Below are 27184 nucleotides of genomic sequence, written 5' to 3'. Positions count from 1 at the left end.
TTATATTTTAATAAATAATAGAAATGCTGAGATAAGAACAAGTGTATGCAAGGAGTACAGATTATAAATCCAGTTTTAGAAGAGAAGCTGCACAAAAAGTATGAGCTTTAAACTAGGTTATTAAAAAGACATTACTGAGTTGAAAGCTAGTGATAGGAAATCTGCCTCCAATTGAGAAATAATAAATATATAAATCCTATCCTCGTCTCATCATGACAATATTGGAAAACACTAAAGAAAATAAGAAAGTATTTAGGTTGATCAGAGGGAGAACAATCACAACCACAGAGAAACAGTACAGTTGACAGTGGAATTATCAGTACTAGAGACCCAATGTATAGTACCACATGAATGTTGACAAAAAAATTAACTGTCTAAAAATTTTAGACACAGCTAAAATATCACTCAGGAATGAGAATAAAATAATTTCAGATGTGCAGAGTTTCCCTAAATCTAAGTAAAATCACTGTCAAAGCTAATATACCAGCAAGAAGAAGCAACTCGAAGTTAACCCTTAGCTACCAGAAATATTGGCATGTCCCCAAATTGATGATATCAGTAAAATTAATTAACTATTACTTGTTTTTAATATACCTCTTAAAAAGTGAAACTAAAGCTCAAAATAACAATGTTAGGATATTAGAAGCATTTTCATTAGTAAGGGTTTGCTTAATTTGGAAAAATATTTAAAGACTTATTTTGGATTTCCTATATGTAAAACCATGGTGAAAGATGTGAAGGTGATAAAATATATAGATACACTGAGAAAATACTAAGCAAGAGAAATTTTATGTTGTAATTTTGGTCCCAAAAATCTTTGGTAGAGAAAGGAGTGATGTCATATGTTAAGAAGAAACAAAATACACTCAAATGATATAAAACCCACCATCTTGTATTGACTTAACAGTAGAATCTGAAATATATAAAACAAAGATTAACAGAACTATAAGAAAAGTTGACAAATCCTTGAAGTGGAAGATGATAATTTTAACAAACTAATAGATCAAACAGCCAAACAAAAACCACTGAAGACATACAAGATTTTAAGCAACAAAATTAATAGATAAGTTTTCTTCGCATAACAGAACTCTACACCCAATGAAGATGTTCTTTTCTACACTCATCAAACATTTATAAAGTGACCAAAAGAGATTCAAATTTCAACAAATTTCAAAGAATTTGTACTACTCAAACAATATTTTATAGGTATAACTAAAATAGTATGTGCTTTTCAATGAATTTATAAGATAAGGATGTAGATTGAAAAGAATAACCCAACTAAAGAATCAGCTACAGAATAAACACAACAATAGTGGAGATAATAAACAGAAGAGCAAACATCACTGAAATGAATATGAGAGAAGCAGCACAGAATCTGTAAAACCCAAGAGAATGTATAGTACCCAGTTCTGTAAAATGGATAATAAAATAGACAAGCTTTCACCAACACTGGGCATAGGAAAAACACACTAATAAACAATGATAACAATGAAAAGGGGAGTTTAACAGATGCTCTGTCAGAAGCAAGTTAATGCTAATGAATTTGAAATTTAGTTAAAAGAAATAATTTAATAAAAAATATATATTACCAGAATTAGTGAAGAAAAGGGAACTGCAATTTGCCAATTAAAGAAAGTGAGCACATAATCAAAAACTGCCCCTGTAAAAAGAAACAAAATCCCTAAGTCATTTTTGTCCATTTTTTCCAAATATCCAAAATTATACCTTTCCCTCATACAATCTATTTTAGAAAACTTAAAAAATAGGAAGCAATGAAGATAGGATATTATTTTATGGCAAAATTTGAAAGAGATAACACAAAAAAGAAAATTATAGAGCAAGCTCATTTGTGCACATGCATGCAAAAATCCTACATGATAAATTTCAAGAAAAAAATATATGTACACAATTTAATGGAGCCATCCTTGGAGTAGATATTAAATTTAATACTCATAACCCCAATGTGCTGTTTTAAGAGACACTGCCCCTTGTACTTTTCTTCCCATAAAAACACAGCCCCAAATCTATTAAGATCATGAAAAACAAAAGACTAAGAATCTGTCCCACAACCAAGGAGAATATGGATGCAGTATCCTGGGGTAATCCATGAGCAAAAAGAAGACATTAGTGCAAAAACTGATGAAATCCTAATCAAGTCTAGAGCTTAGTGAGTGGTAAGGTACCAGTGTTGTTCTTAGCTTTACCAAATATAAAATGGATGTGTAGGATGTCCCTATTAGGGGAAGCTGGGTAAAGGCTGTTAAGAACCCTCTATGCTACCTTTGCCACTGCCTGGGAGACCTATGAGCAGATGTGGCACAGGCTTGACTCTGAGTGCAGCAAGCTGAGAAGACCTTCCTAAGGAAGAAAGGCCTGGGCAGCCTCCTGATGCCAGAAAGAAAAGCAACCAAATGCTGAGGGCAGTGTGGGTTCAGACAGAGGCAGAGGAGAGTTGGCCATGACAGAGAGGAGGTCCAGGTGAGGCCAGAGTCAGGAGACCCATAACCCCCAGGCCAATTTCTTGGAGTACTGGGTAGGCATAGAGAAGAGTTCAGTAAAGGAGTAACCAGATCACTTTTATCTTTCAGGGAGATAATTTGAGCTGGCTTATAGAGAAGGAATGGGAGCCCTGCTGCAGGAGCAGTTGGTGCCAGACCAGGGTGGGCCACTGTGAGCAGAGGATCTGGTTTGGGGGACAGAAGGAATACAACAGGTGGCTTCAAATGTGGAAGATGAGGGACAAAGAAGACTCCACTTCTAGCATTAGAGCTGGGGCTTCTGGGTGGGTGAGGAATATGGAGCAAAGATATCTCCAGAGAAGAAGAGGAGGAAAGGTTGCAAAATCAATGTGGGAACTGGTTGCATTTGATTTGACTGGTATTTCTGAATGGATAGTGTTAGTAATTGCATGATACTTCTAGAAAAGTTGTAAAAGTTTTTGGTTCACTATGGCACTCAATCAGTTTTTAAAATGTGCTTGAAAAACCAACACACACAAACAGTATATAAGTATGTGTATATATAATATGTAATAGCAATATATGACTGTACTAACATTGTAAAAAGCAGAAAAATAAAAATTTAAAGGATGATATTAAAAGTAAAATTAAATCTAAGTATTTTTCTCCCTGAACCTTGTTAGTTTAGTGAGTTCAAAGCAATGGCAGCAGGTGAAGGAGTTAGGTCTGCAAAGCATCTCTTTCAAAATAAGACCAGAGAAGAAGCAGAGTCTATCGAGCCCTCCCAATCTCTGTTCTGCCCACCCTCTGCAGGCAAAGAGTAATAGATACCCCTATATTATCTCTTGACTTTACTGCTGTCGATGACACATCTCATTGGCTTCTTAGAGGGACCACTGGTCCTTCTCCACCTCCCATGTGAGATCTGATGACCTTGATTTGATTGTGGTCTCAGTCATTTTCTAGATAAATCTTATACAAATCAACTCCACGGCTTGATTTTCTCATCCATAAACTAGAGATTGCAAATTTTTCACAGTGTAATGGGGATTAAATGGTATAATGTAAATGAAAACAATTTGTGGACTAAAATATAGTTTCTTATGATGCCAAGAGCTACACCAGTATTTGTTATTGCGTTTGTAGAAAAAATCTTGGCTGTGTAGTCTCCCATTTTTCATGTACATCTTCCATCAACTATAAAATACAATTGCCACACTCCCCTGAGGGTCAGAAGTGGCAGTAACTCTTCCCAATCTTTAGGTTACTTTTTCCTAACTAGAGCACTGTTTTTCAACTTAGGATGGTTTTCCCTCTCAAAGCATATCTGACAATGTCAGGAGACATTTTGTGTTGCAAATGATGAGGGTGGGAGAGCAGTACTGACGTATAGCAAGTGAAGGAGAGGGAAGCTATTAATCATCTACAAAGCACAGGACTGCCCATAACAAAGAGTATGAAATCTCTATGGCACTGATGTGGAGACCCTGCCTGACTTGCTTGCCAAATCTGGGTTTCCAAGGAGCAGTGGAATGCGTATGAGAGATGTAGAATGAAACTGCCTGGGACAAATAGCATCGTAGGTTTGGTTGTTGATCTTTTCCCTACTCGATTTTCTGTTGATGGTTACTCATCTACTTAACAAAATCTCTGGCCTGGCCTTGGGTACTGAGTAGGGCAGACACTGACACCTACTGGATAAAGGGTAGGAGGAGGAGCCCGCAGGGAAGGATGAGAGGGCAGCTGCTATCTTCTTCCCTCAGGATATTTTTACTCAGTGTGGATTGAGTCTGGAAGTGAAATCCTGAAAGTTATGAACTTCACTAGTCTCTCCTTCTACTTAGTTCTTCTGACTCTCAACATGATCTTGCTCTTTGACATTCCTGTAATGTCTAAGAGCCTTGTGCACCAGATCATAAGGTTGTCTTCTCCCTACTTGCACAAACCTGTGAGTGTGGCACCTACAAACATCCAGAAATTGTCATCTTGGCCTTGCCTTCATTTGTGGAATCCCAAGAGTCGGCCTTTGCCTCTAGTTCCTGACCACAACAATCAGTTACAAGCAAACAGCAGCTGAGACACTTTCATTTCCACCTCCTGGTCTCTTACCCAGATGCCTTCTGTTGATTTCCAAAACTGAAATCAAATTGGGAATTATTCAGTCTAATATCATAGAGAGTAATAAGACAAAGTCGTGAAACTCCCATCTGTCTCAAAATTATCTACTTGTAGATGTTTATCGAGCCAAGAAACTTGCCATATGCGTAACATATTGACTAAAGGAAAAGAAACTCTCTACATTTTTTAAGAAAATCTTGACAATGTATATTTTTTTTTCCAGACTGTTAAATGACCTTCTCTTCTTGCACAGGTAAATAGTAATAAGACAAAGTCGTGAAACTCCCATCTGTCTCAAAATTATCTACTTGTAGATGTTTATCGAGCCAAGAAACTTGCCATATGCGTAACATATTGACTAAAGGAAAAGAAACTCTCTACATTTTTTAAGAAAATCTTGACAATGTATATTTTTTTTTCCAGACTGTTAAATGACCTTCTCTTCTTGCACAGGTAAATCGAATAGCTGCTTCCAATTTCTCTATATTTCTCTCTCTCTCTCTCTCTCTCTCTCTCTCTCTCCTTTTCATAATAGTCATTCTGAATGGCTTCTGTTTACATGGAGTATTCAACCTCATACCACAAAGGATCTGATAACATCTTTTAAGTCAATCTGTTCTTGTATTTTGTCTAACATGCTTTTAAATGTCTTTTCAGAAATGAAATACTTGAATTTTTCTCACCATGGCTCTTGTCCCAACATCTCTAATTGTTTTGGAGATAATATCCCATTCATTTTCACAATATTCCTCTGGAAATGCAGACAATATTATGCCACCTTGCACACGGTCAAGCTGCAGCATATGGGAGTTGATTAACTCTATTTTTCCCTAACTTCTATATTGTTCATCCCTTTTCCAGCCTGTCAGCCCAAGGAGTGGAATTAATTATCTTCTGAACATCCTTTCCAGTGACCTGGATATCCCTCATGAAATTTACCAGTCTCATCTTCCATGAAAGTCACCTGAAAATACCTTGTCTTTCTTTTTTAGTCTGTAGGTTTGGTGCCCTTGTCTGACTGATCTATGACCACCTACTAATCTCAGCCTACAATGTTCAAGACAACTCAATAGATGAGTGTTTATGGCTCAAGTAAAAGGAAGGCATGTGACATTATAAATGGGCAAATTGCTGAATACATCATAAACACACTTGTATATTTATTTCTTATATATAGGAAATAAAAGGGCAGCATTTCTATAGGATGATAATAGTGTATTTGTTTTCACCACGTTTTTCTCATTTATGTAAGCCTCATGGCAGTCTCATATGCAGGGACACCCTCTCCAATCTACGATGAATAAACTAAGACTTAGAGGGGTTAGGTTTCCAGTTCAGTGTCTTCGTCTTTCAACAATCACATGGCAGTTCTTCTTCCTATTTCCACTGCCATTTTCTCTGAACTACAACCAATCTCGCTTCCACGTCTACCTCTTATTTTTAGGATATCGCATTTTCAAAAAATCTCAGCTTTTATTACATTTCCTCCACCAAATCATCGTTAGCTATCAATTATCCTTCAGGAGGATATAGAAGACATTTAGCATATCAATGAAAGCCTTTCATAATATAATTTGAATTTTATTTTCCTAGATTTTTCTCTCACACAACATTTCTATTCTGGCACACTGCTCTGTTCACTCTCCCTGGATGTGTACCAAACTTCCTAGCCTCAAGGAAGCCATTGCCCCATCTGAAATAATCCAAAATGCTCTACTCTTCTAAAAGAGCTCTATGTGCCCTTCAAGGCCCAGTGATAGCCTACATCACTCCTATGGCCCTTCTTTAACAGCTAGAGTAGACACAGACTCATCCTTCCCTTGAAAATACAAATACTTCCTGCCTGGTAAGTGCTTTATGCATCCTTATATCTCCCATGACAGCGATACAATGTCTCCTACACGGTAGAAATCTGGTTAATATTCATGGCTTGGTTGATGCCACTGAAAATTTGAATTCAAGCAGAAAGCCTACTCCTGGAAATAAAGGATTTGCAGTATCTTTAGTCTATCTTAAGGCATCTGAGAAATTTGTTTAAATTTTACACCATCATAGTGTAAGAGGAGTTTATTTTACCAGACATTTCTTTCCATTTTAATGCCTCGTATTGGCAACTTCAGTGTCAGAGCATCTGTGGACCCCGAGAGACAGCGCTCAGAAGGTAGTTTTCATGTCGATCATCTTTGTTATTTTCTACTGTGCTTAGAACAGTGACTTCCATATATTATGTCCTCTATGGGCATTTTATTTCACTATATTATTCATTTAAATTTTATATATGAAGGCACAAATCCAATGCAAATTTTAATTAAAATGTGTGATCCTGGAGCACAGTATAATGGCCAGATCAAACCAGGCCATTATGAACTAATTAGCATCTCACACAAGAAACATTTCTTTTCTGGTGGGATACTTGTGTCCAAGCCCATCTCCCTTCCCGTTAAAGCACATTGTTTTTTGGAAGAACAGCACTCAAATTCACACATTCCTCTTAGGATCCAAGCAGTAGCACATCCAGCATTTAACTACAATAAGATACCCAGAATATGAAAAATAAATTCCAGCAACACAGCTTTTCTCTGCATAGTAGTATTTACTTCTCCAATTCTTTTCTTTTCAATCTGGTTTCCACTTCACATGTTGTCTGTGTTTGAGAGAGAACACAAGAGATTATATAGCACACAGAACTCCAGGCAGTTGCTAACACTGAAAATATTCTATTCTTCATTGATTTGCTCGGTCTATGCAATGTAATAGAGACTTCCACGGGTATATTATATTTGGCGCCAAACCATAACTGGCTGCTATACAACCAATTGGTGATCCACACATGGTATTCATGCAGAAACAAGCAAATGTTATGTGAAAAAAAAAATCTATGGCAGGAAAAAGTGTCCCTGATGTCCTACCAAATACTGCCAAGTACTGCCAAGTACTGCTGGAGAAAACTGTAACTGCTGAGCGGCTCTATGAGGAAGAAGTGATTTTCAGCATCCACCAGGTCCTGAATGCTTTCTTCTCCCTTCTCCGGTGTTCCTGATCTGTGCTTTCCCCACCCCAGGTGGGTCGGCGTGTTCCTGTCCTTTCTTTCCTCCCTCCTGCATCTGAGACAGTATATGCTTCCTCCAGAGATTAGGAGACCCTATGAGGAGCCTGGAGACCTTTCTCTCACTCTTTACTTCTCCTTTCAACACACTGGCCCTTCCCCATTCCTTGATCATGTCTCTTTCTAAAATTTTAAAGTAATGCAAAAGGCCTTCTGTGTTCTTGTGGCCTCACCCTCTTTCCTAGCAAATTTCTCGAAAACACGATTTCAGAAAACTTCTTCTCATTTTCCACCCACTCTTAGGTCTACCTTAAGCTATATTTTCCATGAAATTTACCCATCAATCCACCAGTAGCCTCTTAGTTCCCTGTTCTCAGGTTCTTTCTTTTCCATACTTCTCGGACCTGGCACCTTCCCTGCACTCCTTCTCTTCTGTCACCGTCACCTGCCTGACCCTAGAGCTGGCTGTCCACCATGTCTGCCCTCAGGCCTGTCCATCTGTCAGCTGCAGCAAGACTCCTGCTGGGGTTGGGTTGTGCCCCTTTCCCACAGCAGGCTTACTCCTGCTCCCTCTTGGCCCAATGCCCACTTGCCAGCCTTCTTCGAACCTAGGCTTCTCTTTACTTGGGGTCACCCCAAAATTCAATATCATTCCCATTTCTCGAGCAAATTTGAGAATGTCTGTGGCTCCTTCCTTCTGAGTTGGTTACCAAATTTTAAATTGTGAGTTTGTGCATTTGCCCTGCCTTCTCTCCAGGTCCACTTCTGCCACCCCCCACCATCCCCACATGTTACTCTGTTTCCTCAAGGTGATCCTGCTACAGCCTCAAAATGACTCAGCCTCCTAGACTACCACTACTTGTAACACAGGACATGTTTGTCTATAAGAAGAGGTAACAATAGTAGCTACCTCATGGGTTTATCCTGTGGCTTTGACATTTAAAAGGAGTTGTGTTCACAGGATACTGCTCAGAGGCTGGCAGTCGGTGCTGTAAGAGACGTAGCATTATCATCACTACTACAGCCTCAGGGAGTCAGGGGTCGCCTCTCAGTCTGGATCCAGTTCCTCTCTGCAGGCTTGCTGCTCCGTGCCCACTGCCCTGTCCCTCCTTGGCCTGTGTCCCACTAGACAAACCCTGTCCTTCACACCACCGTGCTTCACTTTCCCTGACTTCTGTGCCTGGAGTGTCCTTTTTCTGTCCCCCACCAGCTAGACTTCAAGGTCAGTTTAATATCACCTTCTTCAGGAATCATTTCATAGTCTAGTCAGTCTCCTCTTACCTCAAATTGGAGAAGCCAGAAGAAGGATCTGTTCCCTCTGTGTTCCCACCAGCACTTTGAGTAGTGATTTCTACCCAGATTCCTTGTTGTTTCTCTGGCATGGCACTGACCTTCTTGACCATTGGAATCTGGATTCATCTCTCTGGGAATTCCTTGGTCTAGTGAAAGGAACACAGTTGGTGGCAAATAATCCTCAGCTGAATTAAACTTTTAAAAATTATACAGTAAATGAATATCATGGTCAGAGAACATGTTTCTTACGATTGGGTTATATCCCTATTAATATAGGATATTTGGTCTTCCCTGAAACTTTAAAAGCTATCATCAGACCTTTCCTTAAAACAATAATTTTTTAAAATACGACTCTTTCTTGAGATTTAAATATTGCTTCTGAGGAAGAATCTTAATATGTGAATTTTTTAAGCTTCTACAGCTCAAAAAAAGGACGTGAAAACTAAAAACTCCTTTTGTTTTAACATGGCTGCAATTTGATAAATATTTGGGGCTTTTATTTGCAAAAGAATATAAAGAACCTTTATTTTAAAGACTTGTTTGGTAGAGCTAAAATATCACCATTGTACTCCACTAGAATGAAACATTTGTTGTACTTTTTTTTTAAACTCCTTGCTCTTTAGGCTGTTGTTTAAAATCTTGTTTTTTCATGTGTTACCAAGGAGAAAAGTGATAGCAAATTCCATACTGTGGAATGGCGTTCCTCCTCCCACCCCTCCCCAGCAGTACACACAATGGTGTCTGCATATGTTCTCATCCTCTTTAGCAGACTTTGTTCCCGGCCTGAAAAAGACAGCCTCCCACTAAACAAATACACTCTCCAAAGGATGTGTTTTTCTTTGGTGTTCCTGCAAATTGCTGTGAATCTGTGCTATGTGGTATGGAATTTCAGAGACATTTTTCTATTTGTCCCCAATTTTAAAAAATGTACAAAAGTCACAATTTGCTTATTCCAACTGTTCCTTTTGCCTTTATTCAAGTCATCATCAAGATTCATAAAATCAGTCACCTGAATGACTTTGCTTTTAAAATCATGAGTATAAGTTGAGTTGACCAACTGAAGCATATTCTTTGGTTGGAGGAAAATAACTCAAGTTAACCTTAATTATTTAAATATTATCAAAGTTGTATTTCCAAAATGAAGTATGAAATCAACATATTAAAATTTTGAATATGTTTCATAACATTATACTTCTTGATACATGCTTAGAAGTCATATTTATTATACTTTTGAGGCATTAGGATCTAGCCTGAATATCTCTCCTGAACCCACTGTTTTTCTTTTCTCTTTAATTTCAATTTGTTTGGTTTAATGATAGCTACTGAACATAAATGCCAAATTACGATGGCACTTTCCAGCTGTGTGCAGAACTTTATATTTTAAATACCAATTTGTGATGAAAGAATGCTTCCAGCTCAGTTCACATCAACATTAAAGGTTTTAGCAATTGCCAATTATTTTTCTAAATTAGCTATATTAATTAAGTAAAATATTGTGAATTTAAGATTATGAAGTGTTCAAGTATTATTTCATCTTTAATTAGTAAGAAAAAGGCAATAATATTTTGAGACAGTAAATGGCCATTTATAGAATAAAATTCTTTTTTGTGCTTCAATCCCTTAATTTAAGAAAGCAAGTACAAAACTGCTCTTTAAATCTTGTTATATATGGGATATTTGTTGGAGTATATGTTGAACTCATTATTGGTTCTAATGTCAGGTTGTTAATTAGAACCAAAATGTTGGAATACATTCTTCCTGGACTATACCAAAGCCTAGACCATAGGAAGAATCCCAATTTGAAAGCACGGATTTCAGTGGCATCTGGACTCAGTACTGAAATCTCCACCCCCACCTTGCCACTGGCTTCACCTTCCACCCCTGACAAGGCCATGTCAAGAGAGGAGGACACACCAAGCAAAGCTGACAACATAGTCCCTCTGACTGGCAGCTTACAGCATTACAAGAGGGTGCTGAAGGCTATTGTCAACTGGCTATAGCAACATGATTTTGAAAAATATCTTTCTCTAATATTTCCATGCAAACTATGATAGCCCCTACACTGTTGCTTCAAGGCAGAGCCCATGGCTGCTTTTATAGAAGTATTTCCCCTGCATTCCTCTTCCTGATCCAGGCCCATCAGCAATGCTGAGCTGCAGAGTGGAAAGGGCCAGTCAAGAATCCTGCCTGCCTGCTGCGGGGACAAGCCAGTGTTTCGCAGCCAAGTGAACCAATTATGTGCTCTGGCGGAGATCTTTAGAGGACAGTGAAAAAATGGAAGCAGTTTAACAAATTTCCATCTAGAATAATTTTTTTTTGTATTTAAATGTTGTATAGAAACTTTCTATCATGAGAAAACATTGGGGTTTTTTAATTCTCGGATTGGAATTTATCCATTAAGCACAAAAGTATATTCAGGAGTTTTTATTCCTATGACCAACATAGGTGCTCCTGATAGATTTGCATTTCCAATTGATAGGGACCTTTCGATAAGGTGCTCCCACGAGGAAAGATGGGAAGAGTGAGTGCTGTTGGGTTCCTCGCTGGACTCTTTCCGTGTGTCTTCTTTCACCTGATCCGGAAATTCAACTGGGAGATTTACATTTTACATGTATTTTTAGTAGAATGCTACTTTCAGAATTGTTTTCCAATTTATTCAGCAGTTAATTTTAGGTAAAATATTTTTTAATGCAAAAATAATGAATTTTGCCATTGTTTGCAATGCAATCACGTGAATTCTTGGAATTTCTAATGGGGGAATCTTTTACATTAGTTTAGATTTCATATCACTTGACAATTTGAAGCATCCAAAATGATATAGGCAAACTGGATGGATGGCCCAATTAAATGCAGTGGGAGTCAATAAAGATAAATGCAAACCACTGTCTTGAACAGTAATAATCCCATAAATATAAAATAAGAAAGAAAACCAATTAAATTTAGCATAGGAAAAAGATGAATTGGCTTTGATAAGTGAAAATTGAGCACAACTGGGAAAATAGCAAACTTTTTCTGACACATCAACACAATTGCTATTGAGCCTGAGACGCATGGAAATAATTCCACCTCAAAAGTGCAAGCCCTTAGCTGCAATGTAAGGCTCCACAGGCCAAATGCAGTTAGTTTGTAAGGAGAAAATAAATGATTACCAACAATGCCCAAAAGTCAAAAGATGTGAGATGTCAAGTAGCAGCACAGCAGTGATTTCATGCCCAATGCTAATGTGTCTCCAGGAGAAGGTGGACATTTAAAACAGTGTGTGGCAAGGACATTTTAATGTCTCCTCCCTCAGTTGGATGTCCCCATTGTCAGCTCTGGGACCCAACAGAATGAGGAAAGCCTGAAAGGCAGTACCCTTAGCAGCTGAGTCTGTCACGGCCTAGTGCATGCAGCAGTACAGAAGAATGCTGAGGCTGAAGGTGCTCCAAGCTGCTAGACCACATAGGAAGGTCAGAGATACCACAGGGTCAGCACCAACCCTGTCTTTGCAGATGGCTCTCTTAGAGACTCTGCCATCATTCCTTCACCAGAGCTGCTGTGGGAGTGATGACAAACTCAGTGGGCATCTAGATATTTAACGGCAACTTCAGAAAGACCGTTTGGGCAGCACAGAGAAATGTTCTGACTGTTTCTCTCAAAAGCCAAGAGTGGCCTGTGGAAATCTACATTCCAGTACTGAGTCAGACAAAAGGATCCTAAAACTCTAGGGAAAGAAATAAATCAGCTACACTGAGTCACCAGAAATCACTGCACTCTGTATCTGGATTTGCCTCCTGCTCATAAACTATCTGGGCTTGCCAGCTTCACAAATAAAAACACAGGATGCCCAGTTAATTTGAATTTCAGATGAACAGCAAAAACTTTAGTATGTGTCATGCAGTACTTGAGACATCCTCATACTTAGAGGAGTTTTTTTAATTCATCTGAAATGTAAAGTTTCCTGGACATCCTGTGTTTTATGTGGCAACCACATCAATAAGAACAAACCTCTACACAGTCCACATCCTGTGGTCCTGTATGTGACATGGCTAAAACAGCTATATCAACAGGACAGATCCAATGCTGCTCCTGTCTTTGAGGCATTGGAAGTTAAGTTGCTACATGAACTTACTACCTTGAATAAGACTAGCATAGATTTTTACAAAGGAAATTCTTGTGAAGAAACATGGAATATACAAATATATATATAAATGTATATATGTAAGAATTTATAATGCAAAATGGCTTCTTCTGGGCCTTTAAAGCCCTCACACTGACTACTGAATTAATTTCCTAGCCAATGTTTCCTGCTTTTTCCTCTCTCTTTTCTTCCAAAATCCCCAAGGCTCCTATAACAGGGCCTGCTTCCCTTCCTTAACAAATCCAGAAGTGCAAAGTGGCACAGGAGGACCTCTCCCCATCCACCTTCCCAAGGGTGTTCCTGCTGCCTTTGCCCTGAGCAGCCATGTGCTGAGTAGGAGCATGTTGGTTCTAGGTGACTCCTCATCCAGAGGACAGGATATCTGGAGACACTTTCTGACACTTTTTTTAAAGCTGTGCCTTTAAAAGAGAGTGAAATCTAGGTATGGAGAGACAGGGGTGTAAAGCACGGCAGGCCAAGATGCAGGCCTGCGACAGAGACACATCTAGTGTTTTCCAAAACCCAGAGGACCCGATGCTGACTGTAATGTGATGCCCAGATCAAGGAGATGTTGGCCTTTCAAAATCACTACAAACATTTTGAGTGTCCTGTCACAATTAAGGCCTCAAAATAGAAAAAGTCAACTGGCAGCTATTTTTAAGCATCAGCAACAGAGAAGTTAACTAAAAATATCTCTGATCTGTGCCATTACAAGTTCATTTTCAATATCACGATGGATCTGCCCAGTTGACTCTGAGTTCCAGGCTCACTTCAGAAATGCTCTCTGCTCTTCTGCTCTGTTGTGTCCCTGCTCTGGTAGAAAACGCTCCCCGTGAGTCCATCTCCTCAGCTCCCATCTCGCTCTCCAGCACCTCGGGCTGCTGTGATGGGCTCGTCAGCCTCATGCCTCCGCTTGTTCATCCCTATCTGGAACGCCCTTCCCCTCTGTTCTCTGAGCACCTCCTCCATGACTCAAATTAAGCACAGGTTGTTCCCATCAGGAATTCAGATTGAACTGAGGCAGCCACATGTCCCTTGACATTGCTCTCCTATGCCGCTCTCTTCACATGTGTGGAAAGCCCTCTGGGGATATCCTTTGCGGTCTGTTCTGAGACGCCCTCACTTTCTCCTTAAGCTTGGCTCTGGCAGCCTCTTCCCCGTCAGGGTACTCAGCCATTCTTCACACTCCAACCCTGACCAAAAATTTCACCTCCAAATTTTCCCCTAAGCGACCGACCTACATATTGAATTGTCTTTCTTCCGAAATGTCTCAAAGGCATTCCATATTTGAAGTAATAAAGCTAAGCCCCTACCTTCCCCTAGCCTGCTACTCTTCCTGCCTCTCCTCCTCACCCAGCCTCGTCCCGAGGAGCTGGAGTCATGTTCCTTTTCCAAAGCCAGCACCGCTAGTCTGTGTAGGTATGAGACCGTTTGGCCACCTCCTGCCATGTCCAGGTCCAGCCACCCTTATTGCCCACTGTTTCTGTCATTCAGACTATGGGGTCTCACCTAGGGGATCTTCCCATCCATTTGCATTTGTTTACTATTATTGCTGCAACGAATTTTCGAAGTCATTTGTCCTAAACAACATCAAGTTGTTACTTGTACTCTGAAGTTCAGCAGTCTAACACAAGCCACCTTGGCTTGAAACTGAGGGGTCTGCAGAATGCTTTTCTTTCTCGGAGGCCCTAGGGGAAATCTGCACCCTTGCCTTCTCCACCCCTTGGTTTATGATCTTTCCTCTATCTTGGCAAAGTCACATGTTCCTTATGTTTCTTCCTTGGTCATCTCTCAGTCTCCTCTTTTGCCCCTTCTTCCACTTTAAGGACCACTACAATTGCATTAGACCCATCTAATGCTCCAGGGTATCTCCCCATTTTAGGGCCCTGAATGCATCCCTTTGCTGTGTGATGTGCTCTATTCATAGGCTGTAGGCATTGGGTACAGACATCCTTGAGGTTGTGGTATGATTTTCTACCTACTACAAATTTATTGGAGTGATTTTTTCCCAATCATATCACTTCTGCTTATAATTACTAACTACTACTTATAAAATAAGGTCCAGACTTCCTATTCCGGTGTTGAATGTTCTCCATCGTCTGTGCCCTGTCAAGTAACACATATATCCAAGAGGTCACTGGTAGGCTGGAGATATACTCAGTGAAAAAGTAATTACCTACCATGCACAAGGCCCTGACTTCCCTTGGCAGCAATGCAAAAAAGAAAAGAAAATATCAGGAAGCTACTAGGATTCACCACAACACTGCCTGACTGTGACTTTGAAAACTGTGCTCTCCAGCAGAAAGGGTCCTTCTCTTCCTGGCTGCTGTGACCCTTCTCAGGCCACCTCATCCTCAGAGCCTTCCCAGAACTATCATCCATGGTGTAAATGCACACTCCTTCCTTTGCCAGTTCTATCTCTACCTACTCCTCTCTCGGCATCTGTCCCACTTCACTGCACCTGACTGGTTCCTTATGGTGCCCTCCCAGTAGAACACTAGCCCTCAAGGATAGGAGGCAGCCGAACCTGTTGCTGTGCCCACCCTTTGGCACAGTTGTGACAAGTGTTAGCTGCCTGTGTGAAGAGGAAGCTGCAGATGTAGGCATGTGTCCTGCTCAGGGTGCTTGTGCCCGTCATCAGACTAACACGAGACAGGTATGCAGTACTCCTTTACCTTTCTATACCACTAGTAAATCAAATATTACCACACGCTCAGTTTGGAGGGTTTGATCAACTTTTTTTCCTGAACATTTTAGGTCTCTTTGTGGTTTAAATATGAAATGTTCCCACAGGCCTCGTGTCAGTCCAGCAGTTTTCAGAGGTGGGTCCTCAAAATGATTGGAAATCAAGAACTGCAGCTTCATCAGTGGATTAATCCATCAATAAATGAATGCATAACTTTATAACATTATTGGGAGGTGATAGAAACAGAAAGTGGGGGCTAGATGAAGGAAGTAGATCACAAGCATCACAAGCATCATGGGGACTATATCTGGTCCCTGGTCCCTTCTCGCATCTCTATCTCTCTCTCCTTTGCTTCCTGGCAGCCTTGAGATAAGCCTTTTCCCATGGCCAGGCCCCTCTACTATGACGGAGTACTGTTACTAATACTACTACTTCACTGCAAGCGGAAAAATAATGAAGCTGGCCAACCATGTCCGGAAACCTCTAAAACTGCAAGCCAAAACAAACTTTCTCCCTCCTTTAAACTTTTTATGTCTGGTACTGTATCTTGTCACAGTGACAGAAATCTAACACAAGTGACCTGTCAAGTCTTCCTGAGTGTCAAATAACTATGAACGTTGTCATTGGACCAGGAAGCAATCGGGTATAATTTACTCCTTAGTTAATAACTAGTGAATATTAACAGTGAAGGGAATTTAGCTTTGATGTTTCAATTGGGGACTAAAGAATCAAAGGAAAAGTTCACAGTTCCTAGAAAGGGTTGGGCAACAAAACATTTGCAAATTCACACCTAGATTCTCTCCTATGGATAATTTCTTTTCACTTTTTAACCATGGTGAGGTGAGGTAGTACTATTATTATCCTCTATTTGGTAAGAAACCTGGAGCTCTGGGAGGCTAAGAAACCCTTCCACATTACCCAGTAGGTGGAGAAATCAAGACTAGACTTTTGCCTTTTGCCTATGTTCTTTTTGCCTCTAGTAAAACGAGGCTGGTTTGTTGAGACCTGTTCCAACAGGAAGCAGCCACCTTAATTCCTGCTCCATCTGGGGAGATACTCAGATGGGCTTGAATAGAGAATTACAGTAAAAGGAGCCAGGAGAGAAGGAGGAGGGGAAGTGGGTTTTAGTAACCGCTTGTGCATGCCTGGCTGAACGGAACCACTGAGCCCCTTCCACCCATCATTACTTGTGCCTTAGTATGGGGAATGAGCTATTTGAGCTGATGAATCCTTAAAGATCAAAGCTTCCATTTTTATGCAAATAGCCAAGAGCAATAAAACCTGGAAAGGAGAAGTCAGGAACATAAATTACAGTGGAATGTGTATCATTGAAAGGTACAGCAAGCCGATTTGTTATTCTGAATTAAACTCTTGGCGATGACAACTTTTTAAATTTGTGTTTTGAATTATTTCTAAATGAGGACAGGTAATGGCAAAATGTAGCCCTGAATTTCATTGCTTCTCTGATGCACCACAATCTTAAAATGGCTTAAATATGTAACTTGAAATTATGTATTATTAGGAAATAATATTGGAAGTGGGGTGTGCTGTGGATACTTTTCACCCTGCACCAGACACAGGTCTGTGGTGCTGAAAGCAGCTGGAATCTGGCCTAAGTACCATTCTTGTTTGTTAGTTAGCTTGTTTGGGCACTGGGGATCTAACTTGGGACCTTGCTCTTGTTAGACAGGCTCTAAGTACCATTCTTAAAGCAGACACACCTTCTTTAGTTTTTGAAACCGGTTTTGTAATCAGAGCAATTCATTTATTAACCTGTGGGTCTACATAAGAAACCACATCCAGATCCTTCCAAGGTAAACCGTTTCCCATGTTGCTTGGAGGCTGAGCATTCCATTGCAAATAAGCTTCTTTAATTGCCATGGTTATGGGCTTTGGAGGAGTGGAGAACTGGAGCCATTTGCAGATCTCCAACTTGCCTGCTGTGTGACCTGAGGCAATTTAGTGAACTTCTCTGAGCCTATTTAATCATTGCAAGTCATTGTTTCGAAGGTCATGTGACATAAATTTTTTAAAAAAGATTTAACTGTTCCATCCCTCTGGTATTTGCTTAGGGTTTTCAAATGTCATCGTTATTTTTAGCTAAATTGAAAGAAATTTATGTACTCTAAAACAAAAAGCTTTTCTGGCCTTGTTGTAACTATACTTTCACAGTTTTAAAAACAAACTAGAATTGAATGTCTAATGAAAAGAGTACTGAAGTGAGCCTCAAGAAATGGGTTTCAGGGTTAATTCTATGCTCCCTTTTTTCTACCTCCCTTGGCCATCGTATTGCATATTTAATATGACAAGCATTCTGCAAAGTTCTTTCCATAAATTATCCTATTTACTTTACTAAGATCACTGGTGACATTGATCAAATTACTTATGTTTTTTAGGTTTGCTTGCAAAGAATAAGGGTCTTAAATGTTCTCTTGGTTACTTCAGCAATAATGTTCTAAAACAATGCCTCCAGCAAATTGTTTTCTGTTTTCTCTTTGAAGATTCCAGAGACAAGGACAAGCTTAGCATTTTCTTGACACTGTAAGATAATTCCATTCCCCTTTCCAAGGGCTCCCATCTCCAATACTTTTCCACCACTGTGGCTTCTCCTTTTCCTGACACCTGAAAGATTAGCAACCCGCTATGGTAATTGGTCCTTCCCTCTTTTTGCTGACCCTTCTCCTCTATAGCCTACTCTCTCCTGCAATGTTGGTTAAGCTTTCCTATGTTTGTAATTATTTTCTCACTTTGAGTTTTTTTTTTTTACTATGTGTCTAGAAACAGTTATGAGATTAAAGCACCCAAATCAAAGAAATTACTCTGCACCAATCTGTCCTCTGTGAAGTCCGAGAGATGAATTCATTACCATCTCTTGTGTTTGGGAGACACTGTAGTTTAATGAGAGATTTCTAATTTTGACAGAGTTAATACTTCCAGGAAACTTATTAAAAATTCTACAGCCATTTTAATAATCAGGAAACTATCATGAAAATTTATCTGTGAGTAACAAAAATCCGTCTACTTCAAAGCTGTCACCGCAGACTAAATAATAATGTTTCCTATTCAGCAAACTATCTGTGCCTCAAAGTGTCTTGTCAAGTGTATTTAAGATCCAGAATATTTAATTTACCACACAGTGAACTCAAATATATTTGGATTAGTTTTTGTGCAGTTTCTCAAGTCACCAAGACTTAAAATAATGGAGGTTTTGACCTGTAGGTGAATAATTACTTTTTCCTTTTTCATGTACTGTACTCACTGAAATATATTGATGAATTAATAAATGGCAAAGTGTTTATACTATATTTCCACAAAATAGCTGTTTTATGGAAGCTGGAATTGCAATGTGTATAGTATTGACATCATGATAGGAAAGCTAGGCATTTTAGTAATTAAGTTAAACAGTTATTTTGCCCCCACAACTCAATTTTCCAACCCCAATTCAGAATTACTGAACCTGAAACTTACTGAAAAGAATATATGTGCTCAGCTTAATTTCTCCCCTTAAATGCTTAAGGGAACAAAATCTTCTCTTTTTGGAGGAATTCCCACTTTGCTCCCTACGTTTTTCCTCCTCAGCTACCGTAATAAGCTTTTGATATCTTCAGGCATTCTGCTAGGCTCTTTCTAAGTATTATTTATTCACGACCCCCTTATGCGGAGATGAGGCAACAAAACCCAGGGCTGTTGCCCAAAGTCACAGTCAAGAATAAACAAAATTCTAACCAATTTGCTAAGTGCTGTTAGAAGCACATATGTTAGAAGCCAGTACTACAAGCTCCTTTAGGAAAGATGCTGATCTTTAGCATCTTCCATGTAATATAATCAGCCCATACAGTATCTTTTGCACCTCAGTGAAATCTCATATCATGGAGTTCAAAGTCTTCCAGAATTTGGTTCTTCCTTTACCAGCCTTGCTTCATTTCCCATTGCTCTTGAGTTGGAACCTCTCTTAACAGTAAGGCTAATCTTTTTTATTCTCCCTAGACGTGCCGTATAAGCAGTCTTCTTTGTAAAAGTCTTATTTAAGATTGTTTTTTAATTTTCCTTAAATGGTTATATTGTATTTTGCATTGTTTGAATTTGGGGAGCTTTTCTTTCATTTAAGGCATTATCTTGCAGAACATTTCACATTAGGACAATTTTATACACTCATTAATTTAGAGACTGAATGGATTCCTTCCTATAGCCCTACACAAATACATTACCAGTTCTTTATTGATGGACATTTAGATTACTTTGAGGATTTGAATATTACAAGCATTGTTATGCCTTGTATTTGCATGTGTGTGTGTGTGTGTGTCTGTTTATACCTTTGCATGAATACATCTGAATAATACATTCTTAATAGTAGAATATGCATGTTTCATTTTGTTAGATATTAACCTTGACCCCACCAATCCCCAAATCTAAGAGATTATTTTTCAAGGTCCACATCTTAATTCTGGTGCTGGATTGCAGGAGGGACATGTTTCATAGCGTCAAAGAATAATGGCTTGTGCCACCCGGTACCGAACAGCAATTTCTGCAAGCTGTGTGGATCTCTAAAAATCCAGGGGCTACCTGTTTAGAATTCAAAATGGTACTAAAATTGTTAGTGTAGTTATAATAATAATATCTCCTTTAATAGAGTTGCATGACCTTTTAAGTAAATCTAAGTCTTATGAGTACAACAAACTAGATATACACCTACTAGGCAGCTCTTGGCAAGAAAGTCACCTAAAACACTAAGAGAGATGCAAAACCCCATGGAAGTCACATCTGCCAGGCATCCCTGGGCTTAGGGGCCGAAGAACCTCTACAGCCTGCACTGGTTGGAAGAAAAGCTGTGAGGCACTGGCAAGCTTCTAGGGCCATTCCCATCCAGGAGAGCCCCAAGATTCAGATGACCTCAAAAGAGGATTGTTCTGCTGGCTGTGTAAGGGTGCTCAGGAAGGGGCTGTAGGTGATGCTAAAATTGGACGTTATCATAAACATGGCTGTGGGTCTACCAAGACTTGGTAGGACTGTGGATCTTGGTCTTGGCTACATGTTGAAATCACATGGAATGTTTTAAAAGTCCTGATGCCAATCTCTATTCCCACTTGTTATGCAGTAACCCCAATCCCCCTCATAATGCCTTCAAGTAATCTGAGTCACATGCATTCATGATACAGTCCTTTCAGATCTCCTTTGATTGTTGCCAATTTCTTCCCCTGCTTTCTCTCTCTGGCCCCATGAGAGAATAGCCTCGGAATTGGCCCACATAGATTACCAGAGTGGCCAAAGACAGCCCAAGAAAGACACACATCAGTGCTATCAGTGGGTGACCTTCTTCCTTCTGGTCCACAGAGGTTCAGGTCTGTATTCTGGAGTTCATCCTGGGAATGGACAATTTTAAAAATTTCCCTAGTGGCACTGACATGCCACAAAGGCTGATAAAAAGTATAGTGGGACCACAGCCAGATGAGGACCTTAGATCCAGCCTTCAGAAATAGCCAGAGCCAGGCAGGGGTCAAGGCCCCCACAAAGCAGGGCAGAGTGGTCTCCAAGTCCAACTACAGTGGTAGGAAGACAAGTATAGGAACCTGGAAACCTAGCATCATGGGCAAGTGCTGCAGAATGCAGTGACATGGGGCTGTTTCAACAGGGACCACGCAGTAAGATGACCTGCAGATCTGGTGGTCCCATGATGCTAATGCAATTCTGTCCTGACCGTGCTTCCTTGACATGAATACAACTTTGACCATAGGTGCAGGGCATCAGTAACTCAGGGAAGAACAGGAGGAAATCAAAATCTGACCTCCTTCTTTCAAAATATTTGAAAACATCATGAGCTAATACACAGGCCAGTGTGTGACTAGTAGCTCCCCACTGGGGATATTCATGTGTATCCACATCTATTTGCAATTAAACTACTTTTTTGTTGGCTCCAGTTTTGAGCTAAATTTAAATGCTGAGGGCTGAAAGTATACTAAATATTAATATATGCATTTTATGTCTTATTCTTTTATCAAACTTTGTATCTGTATTTTATACATGTGGAAATAGTATATGAAATGTTCAAAAAGTTTCTACTAACATATTAAATATTAAAATCTATAAGAGTTTATACTAAAATGGATCTAGAACTTCAGGTTGAATTCCCTTTGGTATAAGTAATAAATTTTATTGTAAAATACAAACATTAATAAAAGGATAAATTTTCACAGTGGATAAGAATTTATAGTTTCGATTATTATTTTAAATCTATACATACTATATTTTAAGGGTAAATATATTATGATATTATGATATTATATTATGATTTGCTTTTTTAAGTTGTCATGAATCAAAGAGCAGCCTTCCTCAGAGAAGCAAAAATGGCTTAAATATATTATTTCAGAATTTCCTTACTTGTTTTTGTATTCTCATGCCTGTTTCTGAAGTTCTGCAAAGTTCCATATGTTTTAAAGAAAATGATTAACTTAAAAAGATAACATGTAAAGTATTTATTTTAGAAAATGCTAAGGCCACAATGGGGACAGATAACTGGGAGGTAAAAATTGGATCACAATAACAAAATAGTATTTGTTTCCATTCACACTTGCTCTGTAATAGCCTTAACCCTCCCCAAATTCCACCAAGTATGTGAGTCACATGTGTTCACAGCCCAGTCTGCTCTACTTCCATTTGCTTCCTGCTGATCCATCCAGCAAGAGACCTTCCTCTGGACCTAACCTGTTATCCCATCCCCACCACCCTCAGGGCTATTAAACCAAGTCCCAGATTCTCCTTGCCAACACGTGAATTTTCTCCTAGGCCTCTGTAGGACCCTGGATAGAGCCAGATATCCCATCCCTACTCACTTTGGGGAGGGGCAGTGATGGCTAGGGACCTGGGGCTCAGCTTGCCTAGATGAGACAGATGGATAGGTGGACAGGAAGCACTTCCCTGAAAATTCTACAAACCTGTCACTGCTTCAGGGATCCTGAGGCTGGACTGCAAAACCAGCAGGAATCAAATACTATAGTGACCAAATTTATTCCACCTTTCATCCACTGGGCCCTTGGTTTTGGACCTTAACTCAAGGTGGGATCCCTATCACATTTGGTTTTAAAATTATGGTGACCTGGATGGGCCACACAGCCTAGGGACAAGACTGATTCACTCCTAGTTGTGTTAGCTGAGTGACTTTAATAAGACCTGCAACCATTTGGGATCCTGATATTGGCCTTGTTTCACTGCAGGCTGTGATGATGTGTTTTCAAGGCATGGGACATCTGTGCATAGGGAAACCACAGTATGCTAGGGGAGGATTTGCAATTGCAGTTCTTAGCAGGAGTTTGCCTGGCCCTCCTGGGTGCCTGGCTCATGCACTGTGGTGGATAGAACTTAGGGTAGTAATAAGACCTTTTCTCTATCCCTGAGGGATATCTATCAGAGAAATCTTCATGTGACAAGTTTTACACAGATGCAAATAAAATGCAGAAAGTAGTCTATAAAAGGTCTAATGAAGAATGGCCCTAAAAGAGGGATATGGATTTTGGAGGTAAACATTAGATACAGTCTAGTCATAGGTAGGATTTGGCATGAAGGTATTGGAGAGAGAAAGAATGAAATGGCCACCAAGAGCCACAGAGAGAGAGGCTTGTCTGAGCCCAGTCATTCTAAGTTTTAATGAGGAACAGTGGCAAGGAATGACTACCTTCATGCATTGCCTAGGGGTTCCGGTTTCTGGAAGTACAAACCCTCAACCCCTGGGAGACTGCTGCCTCTTGGGGAAAGCACAGACCAGTATGCATCATGGGAAGGAATGCTCTAGTGGAGGCAAACACACAGTATTAGGAGGGCCAGCAAGGGCATCCTGGTGGGAGTTCAGAATTCAAACCTGCGACCTCACCCTGTCCAGCCTTCAGGAAGATACCTGGAGGGATAGGAACAGCAGAAAGCAAGGACTAGGGAGAACAACATCCTGGCAAGAGACTGCACTAATGGGTCAGATGAGCAGTCAGGAAAGGCTGCTGTAGGGCAGCAGAGGAGAAAATGGGAAAGAATGAATGAAAGACATCCCTGTATCTACAGCAGCCCCATTAGCATATATATATAAGCTAAATATATATATTTGCTTAAATATAGAATGCACTGAAAAGGCTTTATGACTCAAATGCAGTTTCTTATTTGAAATTTCCCCTGGCTTTGCCGATGAGCTCCCTTAATTCTGTCCAAACATAAATTGAATGTAGGACAGATGCACTATTTGGAATAACCCAGAAGTTTGGTGTCTTGGCTGTGATGGTTGGAGCAGGTCTCTGGGCAGCACCACTCAGTGCCCAGCGCCTGTGAGAGGTTTTTGTGCTTGTTTTCTCTGCATCTGCAAGGGCAACACTAACTCTGTCTTCTTTCCCTGCTGTCCTCTGTGACTGTTTTGTGTGTTCATTGCCCTGCACAGCAAAACAGGCAGATGAGAATCAACGCTTTATTTCAACAGCAGTGAAAGAATTATTTTGTTAATTGGTATATTGATACCCAAGAACTGCTTACTGTGCCAAGTTATTAAGAATAAGCAGGCGAGGGGCAGATTAAACTTTGAATCACCTGTTCCTTTGGGCAAAACACATAAACCAAATTGACTGCAACCAAATGTCATATTATTTACATGGTGTGCACAATTTATTTTCTAAAAATGTGCTCAACAAAAGATTTGAATTTGCTCTTAAGCATATAATGGATTCCACTTAATAGTGAAGCTCTCTTATGTGCCCTTCTCTATAATTAAATCATATGGAAAAATGTCACAAAGCAAAATAAAATGTATTTATTTCAGCCATATCTTCCCACAGCTTGACACGAAGGCTGAAAAAAGAATCACTAAGCATTTTTATGCCATCTGTGCTGGTAAGGGATACGTTTACCAAGCATGTCACTGTAAAAATATTCCTTTTTGAATTAAGCATCATCTACTTATTACATAGTGTCTGGCTGAATGTGTACAAAATCAGATGAAATTGCATATCTGACAAAATATTTTTCTTTTCTTTGGTATTTTGTAGGAAAACTAGTCCACCATGATGTATTTTACTGAATTTTAAGAAATCCAAATGAAGAATAGTAAGAAAATTAGATTCATGTTAAAATGTCCAAGTTTTTTCATCTGAAAAAAGATCTGATCAGGGTTTCTAACCATTAAAATTACAGCTTTCACTAAGCAGAATATGCATCTCTGGGATTGCCCAGACAATAATGGTGTCTGGGCTGAGGGCCCTCCTGGCAGAGGGGTCCCACATGTCTGCACTGTCCAGAAGCCACTATTTCTGTTCGCTTACAAAGCACAAAGTTCTGTCCGTTCCAGTGTCTGCCTTGCTAACAGAAGAAGCACTTGGCTGTTGTTATGACTAAATTTTATGATACTTATAGGAATTTTTATTCCCTGTTTTCAGTGAGGCCTTTTTACAGTTTGTTTATGAGATGTGAAAATCCTGTCCATTTTTAGAGGCCCACTTGACTGACTCAGAAAAGTGCCAGAGGCCTCCACTTAACCCTTCTACATTAAGTAGCCCTGTTCTGAGCCATCCTTCTGAACTTTTTCCAAGTTGCTTTGAGAAACGTGAATAACAAAATGTTATAATTTACATATTAAGTACAATCTCTTTCTATTTGTGAACCTCCCTGTTAATAACATTCATGTTAATTTTTCAATCCTTCAGAACTTAAGCACATAGGGTTTAGTTAAAAGTAATTTAACATAAAATTGTCTGATTCTGATCATGATTACACAGAAAACTGATGATTTTTCCAAAATAGAAAAACTATTAATTATATAGATTGTTATAAGATAAAGGGCTAAATTCACTTAATAAATTGTCTTGATTCTACTCAAAACTGTGAATAGATTTGAAATTCTATAAAGTTTTTCAAGATTCACCCCCTATATTTAGTTTTTCAAAATATTTGATTTTTTAATAACACAATAATTACACATACTTAAAGGGTACCATATGATGCTTTGATACAGGCATACATTGTGTAATATTCAAATCAAGGTAAGCATGGCTACTCCTCAAATATTTATCATTTCTATGTGGTGAGAACATTCAAAGTTCTTTCTTCCAGCTTTTTTGAAATATGCAGAACATTATCTGTGTAATCACCCTCCTGTGTAGAACTCCACAAAATATTTTTCGTACGTGACTATAACATCACTCATCAACTACCTTTTCTCTGCCCCCTAATTCATAGCATACTCTAATAATCACTATTTGACTCTTACCTTCTTCCATGCAATCAGCTTTTTAACTTCTCCAAACAAATGAAATTATGTGGTATTTGTCTTTCTCTGCCTGACTTATTTTTTTTAATATAATGTCCTCCAGTAGCATCCACATTGTCACCAATGACAGAATTTTTACCGTTGTTATGGCTGAATAGTATTCCATTGTATATATGTACTGTATTTTCTTTATCCACTGATCAGTTAGTTGATGGACACTTAGAGTGATTTCATTCCTTTAAAGTGAATAATGTGACAATCAATCTGTAATGCAGAGGTTTCTGAACTGATTTCATCTCCTTTGGTTATATAATCAGCTGTAGAATTGCTGGGTTATATGCTTTTTCTATTTTTTTATTTTTGGAAGAGCTTTCATATAAATTTCCATAATGGCTGTACTAATTTACATTTTTACCAACAGTGTGCAAGGGATCTCTTTTCTCCCCATCCTCAAAGCACTAGTTAACTCTTGTCTTATTAATAATAGCTATTCTTGCCGAAGTGAGGTGACATCTCATTTGGTTTTGATTTTCATTAGTGATGTTGAATACTTTTTCACATACCTATTGTCCACCTGTAGTTCTTTTGAGAAATACCTATTTAAGTTTATTGCCTATTGTTAATCAAATTATTTGGTGTTTTGATTTGTTGCTGTTGACCTGAGTTCCTTGTATACTCTGGATATAAACCTCTTACCACTCTCTTTAAAACCAAGCCCACCAACTACCTGAAGCCATGTTTTATAATAACAATCCATATGAAAGTGACTTGTAAACTATTAAATGCATCTCTGGGATTGCCCAGACGATAATGGTGTCTGGGCTGACAACAACATAGTTGTTGTCCCTAATAATATTATTCTTTAAATTACGCTAGTTATGCTTTCCAATATTGATCCCATAAGTTACAACCAAGCACAATACTTATTCGTGTGACACTGATTTCATCAATCAATTCCTCTAATCTTGACCTTATATGGTTTCTTTTGATGGCTGATTCCTTTATGTCACTACAGCTGTTGGTCCAAGGCACATATGTTGGAAGTATTCTATAGGGGAACAATATGAATTCCAATAAGCACTTATTAAATTGTCAACTGAGTTCTGTTTTAAACTCTGATTCCAAATTTTTTAAACCCTGAGGGCTGGGGATTTAGCTCAGTGGTTTTGCCACCTGCCTCACAAGTGCAAGGACCCGAATTTGATCCCTGGTACCAAAAAAAAAAAAAAAAAAA

The 27184-nt window shown here is 39.2% G+C and overlaps 1 protein-coding gene and 1 long non-coding RNA gene across 7 annotated transcripts in view; one reads left to right on the top strand and one right to left on the bottom strand.

Moving 5' to 3' along the window:
* Pacrg (parkin coregulated) overlaps nt 1–27184 on the top strand; it is a 543806-nt gene that overhangs the window by 373945 nt on the left and 142677 nt on the right. The window lies entirely within an intron of this gene.
* The window catches only part of LOC117286014, a 44246-nt gene continuing 23742 nt past the window's right edge, over nt 6681–27184 (bottom strand). Inside the window, exons 1-3 of one of the 2 annotated variants that reach the window (XR_004517139.1) lie at nt 9166–9276; nt 8905–9062; nt 6681–7221 (exon numbers count right to left, since the gene is read on the bottom strand). This is a non-coding gene — a long non-coding RNA (uncharacterized LOC117286014). Of the gene's footprint in view, nt 7222–8904; nt 9063–9165; nt 9277–27184 lie in introns of those variants that run through there. The other variant, XR_004517140.1, reaches the window with a different exon arrangement.

The sequence above is a fragment of the Fukomys damarensis genome, unplaced genomic scaffold, assembly GCF_012274545.1.
Source record: "Fukomys damarensis isolate Sample0158 unplaced genomic scaffold, DMR_v1.0_HiC HiC_scaffold_14, whole genome shotgun sequence".
Lineage (NCBI taxonomy): Eukaryota > Metazoa > Chordata > Mammalia > Rodentia > Bathyergidae > Fukomys > Fukomys damarensis.
This window is presented reverse-complemented; position numbering and strand designations above follow the sequence as displayed.